Raw genomic sequence first — 18,777 nt, forward strand, 5'->3', positions numbered from 1 at the left:
ATAAGGTAAGGGATAACAACAATATAAATAAGCAGCTGTAACGATAAACAAAGTGAATGCTCTTAAAACCAGTTCACACTAAAACTGCACATTTTCCACATTTTGTGCACATCGCCCACACTGTGGGGGAGTACACTGCTCTGGCAAGAGCATGGAGGGGCCAAAGAATTGGTAATGGCACCCCAATCACACTTGTAAAAGCAGCACGTCTGCAACCACCAAATTGGATGGTGCTGCAATACCATGCACTTTGGTGCAGAGTGTTAGAGCTTGCAGCTTTCCTGTGCATTTTTCAAATAAATGAGCTGTTAAAAAAGCATTGCATTGGAACGTGGATGTTCCCGTGTGAAGTTGCCTTTTTGACAAGACAAGGGATTACCATAAATTGTTAAATTCCTTTGCCAACACCCAGACATATCTCTTACCCATAGCATATCTGAGAAAAATGATCTTCGTAGATGTGATGTCACGATTATTCCCATATCCTTTCAGTCAAGTCCAGCCACCCAGAGGTTGCCATTACTCTATAATCTCCTGGCTCTAGGTCTGGCTGTTAAAACTACATGTCCCATGTTTCATAGGAAATGTAAACCATAAAAGCTTTCAATGTGCCACATCCAAATTTTGCATAAAGAAAAAAAAACTCTCAAAGTATTTAAGAGAATATAAAGCAGACTTTATAGGCATCACATGAGACCCAAGATAAATTGTAGTAAAAATTATATATATTTTAATCAGACAATATTGTAAAATTGGGCACATATCAAAATATATGCCTTAATTAAAATATATGGTAAGTACCCCAAAACAGCTGTAACCTCCTCATAACATGCAGTTGGCATGAATATATATTACATGTTCATATTTTGTCCCGCTTCAATGGTCAACGCGTTTCGCATTTAGCTTCTTCAGGACTGTATATTTGAGGAGACAGAAAATTAATACTGTAGAAAACATAATATACGTTACTCTTCAATGCATAAAAAATGTGTAGACGTGCAATAGAAAACCAATGAAACAGGCTCACATAGGTGGGGTGCATTGCCAAAGGATCCAAAGAAAGTTTTACAGGCGAACATAGGGGAAACCAAAGGAGACTCCCAATAACTGGAGGTGGCAGAAGCCCATCAATATCACTATAGAGATATGAATGATAAACCAAAAATGCTATAATAATTTTCATTATATTTCCTCCCAAAATTCCAGGGCACAGCAAAAATCAAGGGAGATGATCAGTGGTCTTGTATGTCTTCCATTTTCTAATTATTGCTCCCATAGTTGATTTGTTCACACCAAGCTGCTTGCCTATTGCAGATTCAGTCTTCCCAGCCTGGTGCAGGTCTACAATTTTGTTTCTGGTGTCGTTCGACAGCTCTTTGATCTTCACCATAGTGGAGTTTGGAGTGTGACTGTTTGAGGTTGTGGACAGGTGTCTTTTATACTGATAACAAGCTCAAACAGGTGCCATTGATACAGGTAATGAGTGCAGGACAGAGGAGCCTCCTAAATAAGAAGGTAAAGGTCTGTGAAAGCCAGAAATCTTGCTTGTTTGTAGGTGACCAAATACTTATTTTCCACCATAATTTGCAAATAAATTCTTTCCAAATCAGCCAATGTGATTGGATTTTTTTTCTCATTTTGTCTCTCATAGTTTAGGTCTACCTATGATGCCAATTACAGGCCTCTCTCATATTTTTAAGTGGGAGAACTTGCACAATTGGTGGCTGACTAAATACTTTTTTGCCCCACTGTATCTACCTTTCAGGAACCAAAACATAGTCACCAATCCACACCAAAAAGGACCCTGCCTCACCCAGGGGCTCTCTTATATACCCTCACCGCATCATTCAGCAAAGCAAGCACATCACAATGAAACAATGATGTGCTGACGTTATGACGCAGCTTGTCTGCTACTGCGCAAGATGGCGCCCATCGCAGCGGAACACAGTAAACGGTCAGGAGCATCGCCCATAGAGGAAGTGGGCGTATGCATAAGGGTCAAGGCACAAACACTGTCCAATACAGACCACACAGGCACATACACCCAAGAATCCAATGGAGGTGTCTGCAACTGAGCACCAATTACTACCATCCAAAAAAAAAAAAAGAAAAGTGGAGCAACCAGTGAACACACATGTCCGCCCAAAGACCAGCTGGATCCAAGACAATCCACCACTATTATTCCCGGAGACCAAGAGCCCAATACAAAAAGTCATAATATATATATCAATGAATCCACAATAGCCTTAAATTATGGGCTATGGCCATATCACAAATTCAGATTCTTTATTCCAGAAAAGCTGATAGTTTCAGTTAAACCGTAAGGATTTGTCGCTTTAAGGCAATTCACGCTGAAGAATGCTTTAGTCAAATTTGCCCCCTCTGGGATTTGGCAAAATATGGTCAAAAGCTGCAGATTTTAAAACCCCTGCATTTCTTTTGTGGTGCAACCCAACATGTTGGCCAATCAGGGTAGAAAGTAGATTATTTTTACTATAGTATACATGGTCCTTTAGTCTGTGCCAAAATTGGCGTTTAGTTTTTCCTATATAGAACGCCCTGCATTCACAATACATAATATAGACAATGACGATTATCTGGCAGTCTAATATTTGATTGATGGTATAAGGACTGCCATTTGGCTGAAATAGTGGCAGATTCTCATAAATCCATTACAGAAGTTACATGATCCACATTTCCATGTACCATTTGGGGAACTGTTATCTCGTCTGTCATAAGCCCTAAAATGGCTTTGAGTAACACTGTCTTTTACTGAACGTGGCTGTTTATAGGTAATTTCTGAAAATTCTTTTAAATACTTTTTCAAAATATCATCATTAGTGAACCAATACCAGTGCTGCTGAATAATTTGTCTAAGTTGCATATGTTGTTTTGTATATGAAGTAATCAACCTTACTTTGTTGGATTCTGATATTCTTTTTTTATTTTATAAGAGATCCTCCTTCCTTTTATCTGAACCCTATTATAGACATGAGTATAGTATAGCCCCTCTTGAGTAGTCCATCTCGTAATGCATCTGCCTCATGTTTGAACTGATGTTTTTCAGAGCAGATGTGTCGGAGCCTCAAATATTGGCTGTATGAAATGCTACGTATAAGAGGTCTGGGATGAAAACTATCAGCATGCAATATGGTATTTCCAGCTGTGGGCTTGCGGAAGAGAGTAGTCCCCACTCATCCATTTTCTAGTATGTTAATTTTAATGTTCAAAAATCAAATCTGTCTTTGTCATACTGGACAGTGAATATTTAAGATTAAATTAATTGTCATTTAGGATGGTCATGAACTCCAAAAGCTCCTCTAGTGATCCTGTCCAGAGCATCACCACGTCATCTATGTAGCAAAACCATAACAAAATATGGGTCCAGAACTTCCCAAATCTCTTTTCTGGGAAAAGAGATTGCTCCCAACCCCCCAGGTACAGGCTGACATATGACAGGGCACAAGAACCCATTGCCAACCCCTGCACCTGGAGGAAGTGGGAGCCATCAAACACAAACATATTACATGACAGAATGTGTTCTAGTATAGACAGAATGAATGCACTATACTTATGGCACCCTTGTGGCCTCTCTCTCTCTCCAAAAACTTTGAATTACTGAAATCCCTTTTCAATGTGGTACGCTACTATAAAGTGCTTCTATATGAATAGCAACCAGCCATGTATCTATGGGCACTCCAATTCCCTCAAGACATCTCAGCAAATTAATGTATCCTGAATGTATGAAGGTAGAGATGTTACATGGAGGGCGTAAATATTAATCTACAAGCTGGATTGCCCTTTTTGTATGAGAACCAATACCCGATATGATATGATGATTAGTAGTAATAATAAAACGCAGTGCTTTTTTATCAATAGCAACTAACCATGTATCTCTGGGCACTACAATTCCCTCAAGACGTCTAAGCAAATCAGGTGTTTCCTGAATGTACAAAGGTAGAGATGTTACAAGAGGGTGTAAAATATTCATCTACAAGCTGGATTGCCTTTTCTGTATGAGAACCAATACCTGATAGGATTGGTAAACCAGGGGGTTGCACCAAATTTTTTATGGGTTTAGGTAAGGCGTAAAAGGTTGGTATACATGGAAATTTTACCAAAAGGGACTCATAAGTGTCTTTATTAATTACATCTTGGTGATAGGCCTCCAATAAAAATGTTGGTAAATTAAATTTCTATATCTATAGATTAACTGCTCTGGAATGAGCCTATACCAGTCACTGTTATTTAGTATTTTAAGACATATATCCCTATAATAGTTTCTATCCATTACCACCACATTGCCACCCTTGTCCGAGGGTTTTAGGACAATGATTTCATCTTTGCTTCGGGTTTTCAACGCAGCGGTGATAACTTCTGATTTTTTTTTCTTTGTATGGGTTGGAGTTTCTGAAACATCACACAATTCAACACTCACAGGGGGATCACATTCAATCCATTTGCTGTCCCTTCACTTTCCTCCAGTAAATCCATAAGAGCCCTAAGTGACTGGAAGTCTCTTACTTTAACGCTTTTCCATTGACCTTGAAGTACTTTATCATTTGTTTTCTTTTTCCCTTCATCAAATAGAAATTTTTAAGTCAGCTTCTGTGAAAATAGGTGGAGGGCCTTAACAAAATCAAAATGATCTAATTGGGTTGGACAAAAAGTTAAAAACAAACTTAAGACTTCTTTCTCTGCTTCAGTGAGTATACGTGTTGATAAAATAATGTTTACGCCTGTGTCTCGTGTTAACTTGACCACAAAAACAGATCCATGGTGCCTGTAAGCACCTTCTGTGCATTCATGTTGTCTAATGGAATTGGTGCATCTAAAAATACAGATACATCCTTCTCTTGTGAACTACTGTGTAGTGTTTGAATGTGTATCATATTTCTGGAATCCTGAGAAGTGGGCATAGATGCAGCCCCTTCAGAAACCCCACCACCAAGTGCCTGGGATCTTGTCGAACTCATGGATCCCTCACCACCTCATGCACAGAAACATTGTGCATTTGGGACTCATGGTTAACCAACCTCTTTTTACCACTGCCACCCAGTGAATTATTCCCATCACCATTGCTCAGTCTCTTGCGAGACGGACGATGCCTCCAATGTAATGGCTTAATGCCCTGTAAAACATTGGAAAGAGAAAATGCATTAAAAAGGAGTCTGATTCCGGGCGGAGCCTGACTATGGCGGCGGCGGAGAGCTTGTGGTAGGAGCTCCCGCATGGGGCTTCTCCGTCCGATCCCCCTTTGAACTCAATTTCCCCCTGAAGCATGGAGCCCTAGAAGGCCGAGACCTACCTCGGCCGGGCGGTCTCCTTTTGGTTGAGCGGGGGCCCGCGGGAACGGAGACAAGCAGAGAGAGACGGGGACACTGAGCCTGGTTGCTGGGAAAAAGGGAAGCGCGGCCGGGACATGTGATCGGCCGCGGTGCATCCCTGGGAGGCAAGGAAGCCGGCTGGCTGGCCGGAGAGCAGGAGAAATACCGTCCTGCCAGACGACCAGCTATCGCTGAAGCCCTGCCGAGGGGTTGAGTGGAAACAACAGCCTGCCCAACAAAAAGAAGAGAGTGGAGGAAAGTCCTGGAGGGTCCCCCTGGGAGGAAAAGAGCTGACCTACTGAAGGAGCTCGAGGATGGAGCCTGGAGCCGTCTCACGAGAAGCGCAGGAAGGGTGAGTGAATCTGGCGGTGGCCCCAAACATAAAAACTGCATAAAAAAAAAAAAAAACTGTATGGAGCTGGAGAAAAGCAGAGAGTGAGAGAAAAGGGGGGGGGACCCCCAGAGAATTTAAATAAGGAGAAAAACGTAAGGTGCAGAAAAAAAAAAAAACAGAAAAGCGAAAGTGGAAAGTGAACCGACAGAGTTGGGATTTCTGTTTCTATTTCATATTAATTGCTTTTTTTTTTGTAAAGTACAAGTTTATGAGAGAAAAATAAAAGATACAGAAGAAATGAAAAATAAAAGTGCAAAAGGATCCAGGCCTAAAGGGCCCCAAATGGGTACAATTAAAAAGTACACATCCCAGGGAAACGTGACCCCGGAAAGGCCCCAGAGCAGAAATGACAAAGGAGAATTAGATCTAAGTATGCAAAATAGTCCTAAACAATCTATGGACCTGGATATTAGTAGTCAACAAATATCAGAGACAGAGAATGACCTACAAATCCCAAATAAAAAAAAGATGACAGAAATGTTCAAAGATCTGGAGAGAATAATAAAGCAAGAAATGGTAAATATTCGGAATGACCTGGGGCAGTTGTTGCTAAGAGTGGAAGAAATGGAGCAGAATGTTAAAAATCAGACCCAGATTATTTCCGAATTAGAGAAGAAGATAATTAATATGGAAAAAGCTCAGGAAAAATTGCAATACAAGGCGGAAATCCAAGAGAATAGAGAAAGGAGGAGAAATATAAGGATAAGAGGGGTACCGGAAAGCTTAAAAAGGAGAAATATTGGAAGAGGAGGTATGCAAAATACTGAACTTTATAATGGGAAACTTTATAATGGGAAATAGAAGGAATCTCTAGAATTGGGAAACTCCAGGGGAACCATGAGAAGAATAGGTCGAGAGACATACTTGTTAAATTTTATGAAATGCAGCAAAGGGAAAGAATATGGAGGAAAACTAAGGGAAAATCAGTAATAAAATATGGAGAAATGGATATCCAATAATATGCGGTCTTGTCATCGGAGACTCTCCGGAGGAGGAGAGCTCTGAGGCCTTTGCTGGAGCAGATGAAAAAACAGAAGGTGCAATATAGATGGGGGGTACCGGAGTGCTTAATAGGATGGAAGAACGGAATAACAACCCATTTGAGGTTCCCAGAGGACTTGAAATGCAGAGAATTGAAATTAATGGTTGGGAAGAAGAATCTGGGGGAAATAGATCAAGAAGAGGGGAGGAGTGGAGACGGGTGGAGCGGGGGGGGGGGCGGTGGGTGGGGGTGAGAGGTGAGAGAGGGGCGTTTTTTTTTTTTTTTTCTCTTCCTCCTTGCTCCCACTCCACCGCCTTTTCCTCCCTCGCTTCTTCAGCTTAACTCCGTCTTCCTTTTTTTTTTTTTCTTTCTTTAGAAGTATAAGCAGAAAGAGGTCAAAGGGGAGATTCGGAGGGAGGGGAGGCTGTCCATGGGAGGAGTGTAGCCCTAAGGATTAAATCAAAAGTGGATGTCATCTCCACAAATGATGGTTAGGCAAAGCGAAGGTCTAAAAAGAGGGGGGAGGGAGAGATGGTGAGGGAGGGGGGTGGAGGGGAGGGAGAGGAAAGGGATGGAGGGGAGTACTGAGAGAGGGGGGGAGGGATAAGGGGAGAGAAATGTGTAGTGGGATAAAAATGCTCTATAGGAATGAGAAAGAGGAAGGGAAGGAGGAAGGAGGAGTTAGCAGGAAGAGAGTAAGATGGAAGAAATCCAATATATAACCTATAACGTAAAAAAGTTAAACTGTCCAAGAAAGATTTAGATTTTTTAAAGAACTACAACATAGAAAATCCTCAGTGGTATTTCTGCAGGAAACACACTTAGAGATAGAATCGAAGGTTAGATTGAGGACCAGACATTTTCCAACATGGTTTTATGCGGACTCACCAATTAAAAGACCAAAAGGAGTTGCTATAGGCTTTGCAAAGAATATAAGGTTTAAGGTGGAGGAGAGATTAACGGATTTGGAGAGAAGGTTTTTATTTTTGAGAGGTAAATTACAGGGAACTGAGTGTACAATAGCAAACATATATAGTCCAAATAAGAGGCCGGAGATGTTTATGAGAGAAGTGTTGAAGAGATTGATGGATTTTAAAAGGGAGTGTATGATAGTAGCGGGAGACTTTAACATCTGGACCCGCGGATGGATACTACCGAAGGGCTACCGAAATTAAGAGAAACACAACTGAACTCTTTAGAGGCAGAAATAACTGCAGAGGAAATAAAAACAGCGTTAAAAAGCATGGCGGGAGGGAAAAGTCCGGGTCTGGATGGATATACGGTCAAATACTATAAAAAATATAAAGAGCTTTTAATACCCAAGATGAAGATTTACATGAACGCCTTGGGGAATGGGATGGAGAGAAGGGGAGAATCTTTACAGGCTAATATAGTATTGATACAGAAGGAAGATAAAGACCCATCGCAATGTGCGAGTTATCGACCAATAGCGCTGCTGAATGTAGACACTAAAATATATGCAAAGGTTCTGGCAAACAGACTGATGCCGGAGTGGATACATAGAGATCAGGTGGGGTTTGTCTCAGGAAGAGAGGGTAGAGATAATGCTTTGAGATCACTGTTGCTTATACAGGAGGGTAAAAAAGGGAAAACCCCAATGATACTGATGTCGATAGATGCTGAGAAGGCATTCGACAGGGTGAGTTGGGGTTTTATGATGGATACCCTGGAAGCGTTAGGAATTGGAAATAGAATGAGAGGGTGGATTGGAGAGTTATATAGAGGGCCTACCGCTACCATAATGGTAAATGGAGGAAGATCGGAGTATTTTAAGATGTCAAATGGTACAAGACAGGGATGTCCATTGTCGCCATTGTTATATGTGTTATCACTGGAGCCCTTATTGTCCATGATTAGGAAGAACATAGACATAAAAGGAATAAAGATAGGAGATAGAGAACATAAGGTAGTGGCTTATGCGGACGATCTGATGTTTTATGTTGGAAACCCCAGAACATCACTTCCAAATTTAATGAAAGCATTGAGGGAGTATGGAGAACTGTCGAACCTGAAAATTAACCCGACAGACAGAAATCTTAAATATAAACCTTAAAAATAGTGAAAGGGAAACATTACAAGAGGAATTCCCTTTCCTTTGGAGAGACAAAGAATTAAAATATCTAGGAATAAAACTATCAGCCTCAATTAAGAACCTATATAAAGCCAATTATATAGCATTATTAAATGAGATTAAGGAGGAGCTGAGGAAAGTGGGAAATGGAAACCCAACGTGGATAGGTCGCATAAACTTGATAAAGATGGTAATTGTCCCCAAAGTATTATACAAATTTCAAATGATCCCAATCAAACAACCAGAGGCATATTTTAAAGAATTTAGGAAAATGATATTAAAATGTATATGGAGGAATAAAAAGCCTAGAATAGGTTATGAAACGTTGACTAGAAGTAAAGAAAGAGGAGGATTGGGGGTACCAGATTTTAGGAGATATTATAAAGCGGGGATTATCGCGAGAATATTCGACTGGATTCATAATCCGGAGAAAAGTTGGGTTAAAATTGAGAAAGCACTGAGTGGAATAAATTTAAGTAAAAGTATCTGGGTACCTGCACAATATAGGGAATTAGAGGAGAGCACTAGCACGTACACTCTTAATGTTTTAAAAGAATGGGATTTATTACACAGACAAAAGGGGTGGGTTTTTAATTCACAATTAATACCACTTAGGAACACAAAATATTTTACCCCGGGTAAGGATAGCATAGCAGGGAAATGGATAATAAAACAGGAGGCGCAATTGAGAGATATAATGGTAGGAGAGGAAATCGGGTCATACAAGGATATGGAGGAAAGAAAGGGAGAAGTCTTTAATAAGATGGATAGACTAAGATATTACCAACTGAAGTACTTTTTTGAGAGCCTTCCAAAACCTATAAGAACTAGAAGACTGGAACCAATTTGAGAGAATATTTGAGTCACGGGGAAATGGTAGACACGGAACGGCAAAAATACACAAGATATTAATGGAACTTGACACCAACACAAAATTAATGCACATAGAAAAATGGGAAAGAGATATGGGAAGAATAATAGAGGAGGAGGAGCAGAGGAAAATGCTCACATTGACGAAAATATTAGTATGAGGGAAGTAGAAATAAATTATAAGTGTTTGAATAGATGGCACATTACCCCTAATGTGGAGCACAAGATGAATACGGAAATTTCACGGATGTGTTGGAGAGGTTGTGGAGAGGTGGGCACGTGGTATCATATGTGGTGGGAGTGTGCAGAAATACAGGTGTTCTGGCGGAGGATAGTTTATTTGATAGGGAAAAATCACCAAAATCAAGATAGGATTAGATCCAGAATTATGTCTCCTCCATATCTCAGAACTCTCAGTTAAAGTATATAAGAGTTCAGGGATATGGCATTACTTGACCGCAGCAAAGAGCCGGATACCCAGGTTCTGGAAGAAAAGAGAGGTGCCAACTGAGGAGGATTGGATGGGTAGAGTAAATCAGATTTCAGGGACAGAAAAATTGTACTATACGCATGAGGACAAGTTGGAGATGTATAATAACAAATGGAAAAGCTGGGAAGAATATAAAAAAAAGGTGAAATATATGAAGAGATAATATCCCTGGAAGTGGGTTTAGAACTGGGTTTGGGAACAACAGAATAATATGGACTTAACCAGAGAAGAGAAAATGTGGAGCGTGGGAGGGGGGGGGGGGAGGGGATAGGGGGATAGAGGTGGGAGGTATGGGTGGGGGGGATGGTAAGAAAAGGAAGTTATATATAAATAAATTATATAAGGAGAAAATACGGTTTTGATAACTATTTTAATAGAAATGTTTTGTATATGATTTGAAAAATGAATAAACATTTATAAAAAAAAAAAAAAAAAAAAAAGAAGGAGTCTGATTCTATTCCATCTTCAGTATTTCCATGTGGAATTTTATTTTGATTAGTTCCCTTAGGGGCCCATGATCGCTTATATCCCCCTTGTTGCCATATATATGCAATTTTCTCTCTTAGGAACTTAAGTACCTTCTGCTCAATCAATTCAATATTGAAAACTTCTAAGTATTCCTGTAGTTCTTTATTCTTTTGCATATAGTTTGGATGCGTGCAGAGCACTTGATATAGTGCATAAATCTGCCTAATTTCCTCATCCACTGTCACCATTTCTTGTTGATATTGTTCAATAAGCAATTCCATTATCTTTTTGGAACAATTACGCAAGTTACTTTCCCATGCATTTTTAAAATTAACATTTTTAACCTTAGGTAAATTTGTATACGTAAACCACACAGATTAATATCCTCATATATATAATGTTCAAAGTACTTACTGTGCCAGTGTAAATTTGATTTTTTTTTAATCCAAATTCCTACGCAATTTTTGCATGAAAATTTCTAGTACAGATGATGTTACTCTTTCTACACTCACATTTTTTTGAATTCGTGACATAAATCCATCCCATGTTTTTCCCATATAGTCCAATATGATGTATAGTGAAAAATTCAAAATATAGAATTTTAGAATGAAAAAAAAAATTAATTGTTTATTAATTGGTCTCATCAAATCACATTATTTCCCTCACCCATAGGTTTCAAAGGGTGAAGGGAAAGGTAAAAAGCTATACTGTATAGATAGACGATGACCACCTCAAATCATATATAAACCATAAAAGCTTTCAATGAGCCACATCCATATTGTGCAGTGCTGTGCACTGGAATTTTAGGAGGAAATAGGACAAGCAATTATTATAGCATTTTTGGTTTATCATTCATATCTCTAGAGTGATGTTGATGGGCCTCAGTATTGACATCTGCCTCCTCAGTTATTGGAAGTCTCCTTTGGTTTCCCCCATGTTCACCTGTAAGACTGTCTCTGGATTCTTCAGCAATGGATTGAAGATTAATGTATATTATGTTTCCTACAGTATTATTTTTTTGTCTCCTTATATGTATGGTCCTGAAGTCGTTAAGTGCGAAATGCATTGATCGTTGAAGACAGACAAAACATGAACATGCTATATATATTCATGCCAACTACATATTATGAGAAGGTTACAACTGTTTTGCGGGTTCTCCCCATATCTATCTTTTAATTAAAGCATATATTTTAATAGGTGCCCAATTTTATAATATTGTCTGAATAAGATGCATATCATTTTTACTACAATTTATGTGTGTTCTCATGTGGCGCCTATAAAGTCCACTTTATACCTTCTAAAATACTGAGGTTTTTTTTTTCTCTATGCCAAATTTGGATGTGGCACATTGAAAGCTTTAATGGTTTATATCCGATTTGAGGTGGTCAACACCTATCTATACAGTATATAGCTTTCTACTTGTGAAATAATGTGATTTAGTGAGACCAATAAACAAAATCAATTTTTTTGTGGAGTGCTGAAATTCTATATTTTTAAATTATCGCTATACAGCATGGCAGACTATATGGGCAAAGCATGGGAAGAGTTTATGTAATGCATTCAAAAAAATTGTGAGTGATGAAAAAAAATTGCGTAGGAGTTCGGAGAAAAAAAAAAAAATCTACCGTATTTTTCGCCGTATAAGACGCACCTGACCATAAGACGCACCTAGGTTTTAGAGGCAGAAAAAAGGAAAAAAAAAATTCTGAACTAATGGACTGCAGACACAGTACAGGAGATGACCAGAGACTGCGGACAGCACAGGGATGACCAGAGACTGCGGACAGTACAGATGACTGCTGACCTTTGGGGAGGTGGGGAGCAGGTACCTGAATTTGACAGGTACCCGCTCTTACTTCCGCAGAGTTTTTGTTTGATCTTACCTGTTCCTTGATCCAGCCGCGCGCTGTCTTCCTGGCTTCTGTAATGGCGCTCGGCATGACAGCCGGGTGCCCAGTGCGCATGAGCGAGAAGCACTTGCGCTTTGTGATTGGTCCGGCGGCTTCTGGGATCTGTCATGTGTCCCAGGTACCGCCTTACCATTCACAAAAAGCACCGCTTCTTGCGCATGCGCACTTGGCACCCAGCTGTCATGCCCAGTGCCCACACTACAGAAGCCGGGAAGACAGCACGCCGCTGGATAGAGGAACAGGTAAGGTCCCGCTGCAGAGCTGAGCGTCCGGCCCGGTATTCTGACACGGCCGCGGTGGAAATACCGGACCGGCCGCTCCATATTCGCCCCCCAAGACGCACTGACATTTCCCCCCCAGTTTTGGGGAAGAAAAAGTGCGTCTTATACGGCGAAAAATACGGTAATTTACACTGGCTCAGTAAGAACTTTGAACGTTATATACACGAGGATATTAATCCGCGTGGTTTACGTATACAAATTAACCTAAGGTTAAAAATGTTACAATTAATTTTAAAAATGCATGGGAAAGTAACTTACATAATTGTTCCAAAAAGATAATGGAATTGCTTATTGAACAATATCAACAAACAATGGTGACAGTGGATAAGGAAATTAGGCAGATTTATGCACAACATCAAGCGCTCTGCACGCATCCAAACCATATGCAAAAGAATTAAGAACTACATGAAAACTTAGGTTTCAATATTGAAGTGAATGAGCAGAAGGAACTTAAATTCTTTCTGCTCAAAGAGAGAAAATGGCATTTCTAGGCAGCTTTGCATATATATGGCCACATATATTTAAGCCATTACATTGGAGGCATCGCCAATCTCGCAAGAGACCGAAAGATGGTGACGGGAATAATTACTTGGTGACAGTGGTAAAAAAAAAAAAAAAAAAAAAAAAAGGAGGTTGGCTGACCATGAGTCGCAAATGCACAATGTTTCTGTTGTCCCTTCACGAAATGTGGCACAAAAAGGTGGTGAGGGATCCATGAATTCGACAGGATCCCAGGCACTTGGTGGTGGGGTTTCTGAAGGGGCTGCATCTATGCCCATTTCTCAGGATTCCAGAAATATGATACACATTCAGACACTACACAGTAGTTCAAAAAGTAAGGATGTATCTGACGGTTTTTTAGATGCACCAATTCCATTAGACAACATGAATGCACAGAAGGTGCGTACAGGCAACATGGATCCGTTTTGTGGCCAAGTTAACACAAGAGTCTTAAATACTTTTAATCTATTGACACACATACAGTACTCACTGAAGCAAAAAAACAAATCTTAAGTTTGGGGTTAACTTTTTGTCCAAACCAAAAATTATATCATTTTGATTTTGTTAAGGACCTCCACCTATTTGCACGGTAGCGGGCTTACAAATTTCTGTTTGAAGAACAGAAAAAGAAAACAAATGATAAAATACTTAGAGATCGATGGAAAAACTTTAAGGTAAGAGACTTTCATGCACTTCGGGATATTATGGATTTACTGGAGGAAAGTGAAGGGGCAGCAAACAAGGTGTGATCCTCCCTGTGGATGTTGAATTGTGTGATGTTTCAGAAACTCCAACGCATACAAAAATTACAAAGAAAAAGTCAGATAAGGTTCTATCGCTGCAAACTAACCCCAATATTTTTGCCGTTGTTACACCAGTATCAAAAGAAATCGAACGAGTAAATATACACAGACATGATGTGGGTAACATGACTGTGGAACAAAGTCAGGCTTTGAAACCACTAAGTAAAAGATGAAACCATTGTCCTAAAACCCTCGGACAAGGGGGGTAATGTGGTGGTAATGGACAGAAACCATTATTGGGACATGTGTCTTAAAATACTAAATAAAAGTGACTGGTATAGGGTCATTCCAGAGCAGTTAATCCATAGATATAGAAATGAATTTACCAAAATTTTATTGGAGGCCCATCACCAAGATGTAATTAATAAAAGACATATACGAGTCCCTTTTGGTAAAAATGTCCATGCATACAGTACCAACTTTTTACGCCTTACCTAAAACCTATAAAAATTTGGTGCAACCCCCTGGCTGACCGATAATATCAGGTATTGGTTCTCATACAGAAAAGGCAATCCAGCATGTAGATGAATATTTACACCCTCTTGTAACATCTCTACCTTTGTACATTCAGGAAACACCTGATTTGCTTAGACGTCTTGAGGGAATTGTAGTGCCCAGACATACATGGTTAGTTGCTATTGATAGAAAAGCACTGCGTTTTATCATTACTACTATAACACACGATTTATATAGTGCAACAGTTTGCGCAGCGCTTAACAAAATTAAGGTAGACATAACAGTTTCAATACAATGTGGTACAAGAGGAAACAGAGGGCCCTGCTCATTAGAGCTTACAATCTAGGAGGAAGGGTTGAGTGCTACAAAAAGAAAAAAGCCATGGGGGATAAGCTGATGGAGGAAATAAAAGGCAGTTCACTAGTTAGAAGCAGGATAGGCTTCTTTAAAGAGAGGTTTTTAGGGATCGTCTAAAGGTGGATAGATTAGGAGAAAGCCAGACAGATTGGGGTAGGGAGTTCCATAGGATGGAAGAAGCTCGGGAGAAGTACTGGAGGCAAGCATGGGAGGAGGTGAAACGGGATCTAGAGAGAAGAAGGTCTTGGGAGGTTTGGTTGATATTTTGAGACCAGGTTGGTGATGTAGCGGGGGCCAAAGTTGTGGATGGCTTTTGTAAGTTGCAGTTAGTATTTTTAATTTTATTAGTTGGGAGAGTGGAAGCCAGTGGAGGGATTGGCAGAGAGAGGTAGCAGACACTGAATGGTTGCCAAGGTGGATGAGCCTGGCAGAAGTATTCATAATGAACTGGAGGGGGGATATCCTATGTAAAGTTAAGCCAATGAGGAGGGAGTTGCAGTAGTCGAGGCGAGAGATAACCAGGGAGAGAATTAGTAGCTTTGTGATATCATTGGTTAAAAAGGGGCATAGTCTGGAGATGTTGCTTCGGCATGATTTGGACAGGGATTGGATGTGGGCCTGAAAGGATAGTTCAGAATCCAGGGTTACCCCTAGCACCCTGGCATGCAGGGATGGGTTGATAGTGGTGCTATTGATTCTGACCAAGAAATCAGGGAAAGAGGCACATGGGGGAGGAATTATTATGAGCTCAGTTTTGGATAGATTGAGTTTTAGGAAGTGGTGTGACATTAAGTCTGATATATCTGTTAGAAAACCGGTGATACGTGAGGAAACTGATGGGGTGAGCTGCGAAGTAGAAAGATAGATTTGTGTGTCATCAGCATAGAGATGGTATTGGAAACCATGGGCAGCTATCAGCTGACCCAAGGAAGAAGTGTAGATCGAGAATAGGACAGGTCCAAGGACAGAACCTTGGGGGACCCCGGCAGTAAGAAGAGTAGGAGAGGAGAGTACAGTCACGGAGACAAAGTAAACAGTTTTTTTGAGGAGGAGAGGGTGGTCAACTTTGTCAAAGGCAGCGGAGAGGTCCAGAGTAAGAGTACGAAATAGTGACCATTGGTTTTAGCTGTTAGTAAGTCGTTTGTGAGTTTTAGGAGAGCAGTTTCTGTGGAGTGTTGTTGGCGAAATCCAAACTGAAGGGGATCGAGAAGGTGATTCTCAAGGTGGCAGCTCAGCCGGTTGTAGACTAGACAATCAAGGAGTTTGCAGGCAAAAGGGATTAAGGAGATGGGTCTTAGGTTGCTAAAATTGGTGAGGTCAGTGAGGCCTTTTTAAGTATAGGGGTGACTAGCGCATGTTTTAGAAAGTTGGGGAAGATGCCAGTAGAAAAGGGAGAGATTTAATTTTAATATGAGTTAAAGAATGAAGGATAGAACCAGAGGGTGACCGTAGTATTTGCGAGGGAACAGGGTCCAGGGGACAGGTGGTTAGGTGGGCTTTAGAAAAAAGTTTACCAACCTCCTCTATAGTAGCTGGGTTAAACAAGGGAAGTATAGATTGTGCAGGTAGACAAGGAGTGTAGGGTGAGGGAGATATCTCTACAGTGGAGATCTCGTCACGAATTGTATCAACCTTATTTTTTAAGTGATTAGCACTCTCCTGGGCAGTGAGTGAGTTAGTGAGTGGAGGTAAAGAAGGAGAGAGTTAAAGGTAGAAAAGAGTTGATGGGGATTGCATGAGAGAGTGTTAATGAGAGTGATAAATAAGGCCTGCTTGGAGACAAGAATTGTATTTTTGAAGGACAGATTTATATTGGTCAAAGTATTGCTGGGTCTTAGTCTTACGCCATTAACGCTCAAGGGCACGGATACATTTGTTGAGGCATCTGGTATTGTCTGTTTGCCAGGGCTGTAGCGGTCAGGGCCTAATTCTGTTTGTAGTGACGGGGGCCAATGTGTTCACAGTGGAAAACAGTGAACTGTTGTATACAGAAGTGGCCAGGTTGGGGCAGTACAGGGCTGATATTTTGGGGGTTAAGATAGAGAAGGTTAATGGTTAAGATAGAGAAGGTTTATACGGGCAACTGTTTGGAAGTTGGAAGACAAGAAGGAGGAAGCTAATAAAGGGAGTGATCAGATAGAGGAAAAGGAAAGTTGGTGAGGTTGCAGGAAGTGCATAGGAAGGAAAATACAAGGTCAAGGCAGTTACTATTCGAGTAAAAGCATGTGTCCATTGTTTTAAGTCAAAAGAAGTGGTTAGGCTCAAACGTTTAGAGGTAGCAGGAGTGTTAAGATTAACAGGGATGTTGAAGTCACCAAGAATGATTATGGGAATTTCAGAAAACAAAGTAAGGCAGCCAGGCAGAGAAGTCATCAAGGGAGCTTGATACCGGTCCAGAAGGCCGATAGATTACATTCTTAAAGAAACCGGAGAGAATAGACTATTACAGTGAACTTCAAATGAGGAGAGGGACAGAGAGTGAAGTGAATGAAGGATCTGAAAAGTGCTTTGAGGGGATCGGATTCCAACTCCACCTTCTTTCCGTCCACCAGGCCTGGGAGAGCGAGTCCAGAGATAACCACCATGGGAGAGGGCAGCAGGAGAGCGAAAGTCAGATTCATGAAGCCAAGTTTTCATAATTGCAAGCAAGTTAAAGGAGTTTGTAATAAAAAGGTCATGGACAGAGGTGAGTTTCTTACAGAGCGGGCATTCCAGAGGGCACAGGAAAAGGGGAGGCTGGTTCTAGGAAGAGGAGGAATAGTAATTAAATTGTGTGGATTGCAGTAGCTGTTACAGGATAGGGGGTGCCAGAATTTGGGGAAATGTCTCCAGATGTTAAGAGAAGCAATAGGTAATATGAGAGTATGACTTATATGGAAGGACAGGTCCCAGTGTCTTGGAGGTTTTATTAGTATGTGGGTTCAGAATTAGCAGGAGTTGATGAGTACAGTAATAAGGTGAAGACCAGAGTGAGAGTGATATATATAAGTTGTGGGGTGGAGAAGAGAGGTGAAGGCCAGTTGCTATTGATATAGAAGCACTGTGCAGTAGCATACAACATTCAAAAGGGATTTCAGTAACTCAAGGTTTTTTGAGAGAGAGGCCACAATAGTGCCATAAGTATAGTGCATTCATTCTGGCTATACTAGAACACATTGGCCCTGATTTACTAAGAATTGAGTCTACCAGCAGACACTGAACATTCAGGCAGACTCAATTCAATCAATCAATCTAGCCCTGTTAGTCTTCAGAAAGGCATCCAGCAAACTCACTGAAAAGAGTCTACTTGTAGACTCTTTTCCAGTAAATAAATCCGGAATCCCTTCTGGCACATTTCTAGGTGCAATACCGGATATGTTCGCTAGGTGGCGCACAACCGCGGGCTTTGTCCCTTTGGCGTTTGTTTGCATATGAGAATACTTAGAATTTAAATTAAAAAATACACCTATATTTTTTTTTTTGGGGTTGCTGTTTCTCCAAAATGATCAGACAACTAATGTATTTCCTAATGAATGTCATACATTCTATTTTCATATGTCAAACATTTTCACACTTATATCTCAAATAATTGGGAATGTCTAGTTCTAATTTCCCAATATAATTATATATCTTCCTTCTCTTTAATCATGTAACTATTCTATGTTAAAGTAATAGTGCAGCTCTATAAATGCATGTTATCAATCATTAACGCATGTAAAATGAAAAAAAGTGCAAATAAGTGCAATAGTGATGTAAACTGGTAAATGGTGCTAAAAAAGTTCATATAATCATTCCTGAATAATGGAATGTCCTTCGTGTGAGAGTACCAACTCAGAGTGCCTATGAATGGCACGTGTGGTTTATCCG

General features: G+C 40.4%; 1 protein-coding gene across 1 annotated transcript in view; it reads right to left on the bottom strand.

The window, feature by feature from the left end:
• Positions 1-18,777, bottom strand: part of CENPT (centromere protein T) — a gene marked incomplete at its 3' end in the record, with an annotated part of 281,323 nt that overhangs the window by 175,585 nt on the left and 86,961 nt on the right. The gene's annotated exons all lie outside the window — the stretch shown is intronic.

Source organism: Staurois parvus, unplaced genomic scaffold (genome assembly GCF_062004578.1).
Source record: "Staurois parvus isolate SC_StPar_1 unplaced genomic scaffold, SC_StPar_1.0 ptg000594l, whole genome shotgun sequence".
In the NCBI taxonomy this organism is placed as follows: domain Eukaryota; kingdom Metazoa; phylum Chordata; class Amphibia; order Anura; family Ranidae; genus Staurois; species Staurois parvus.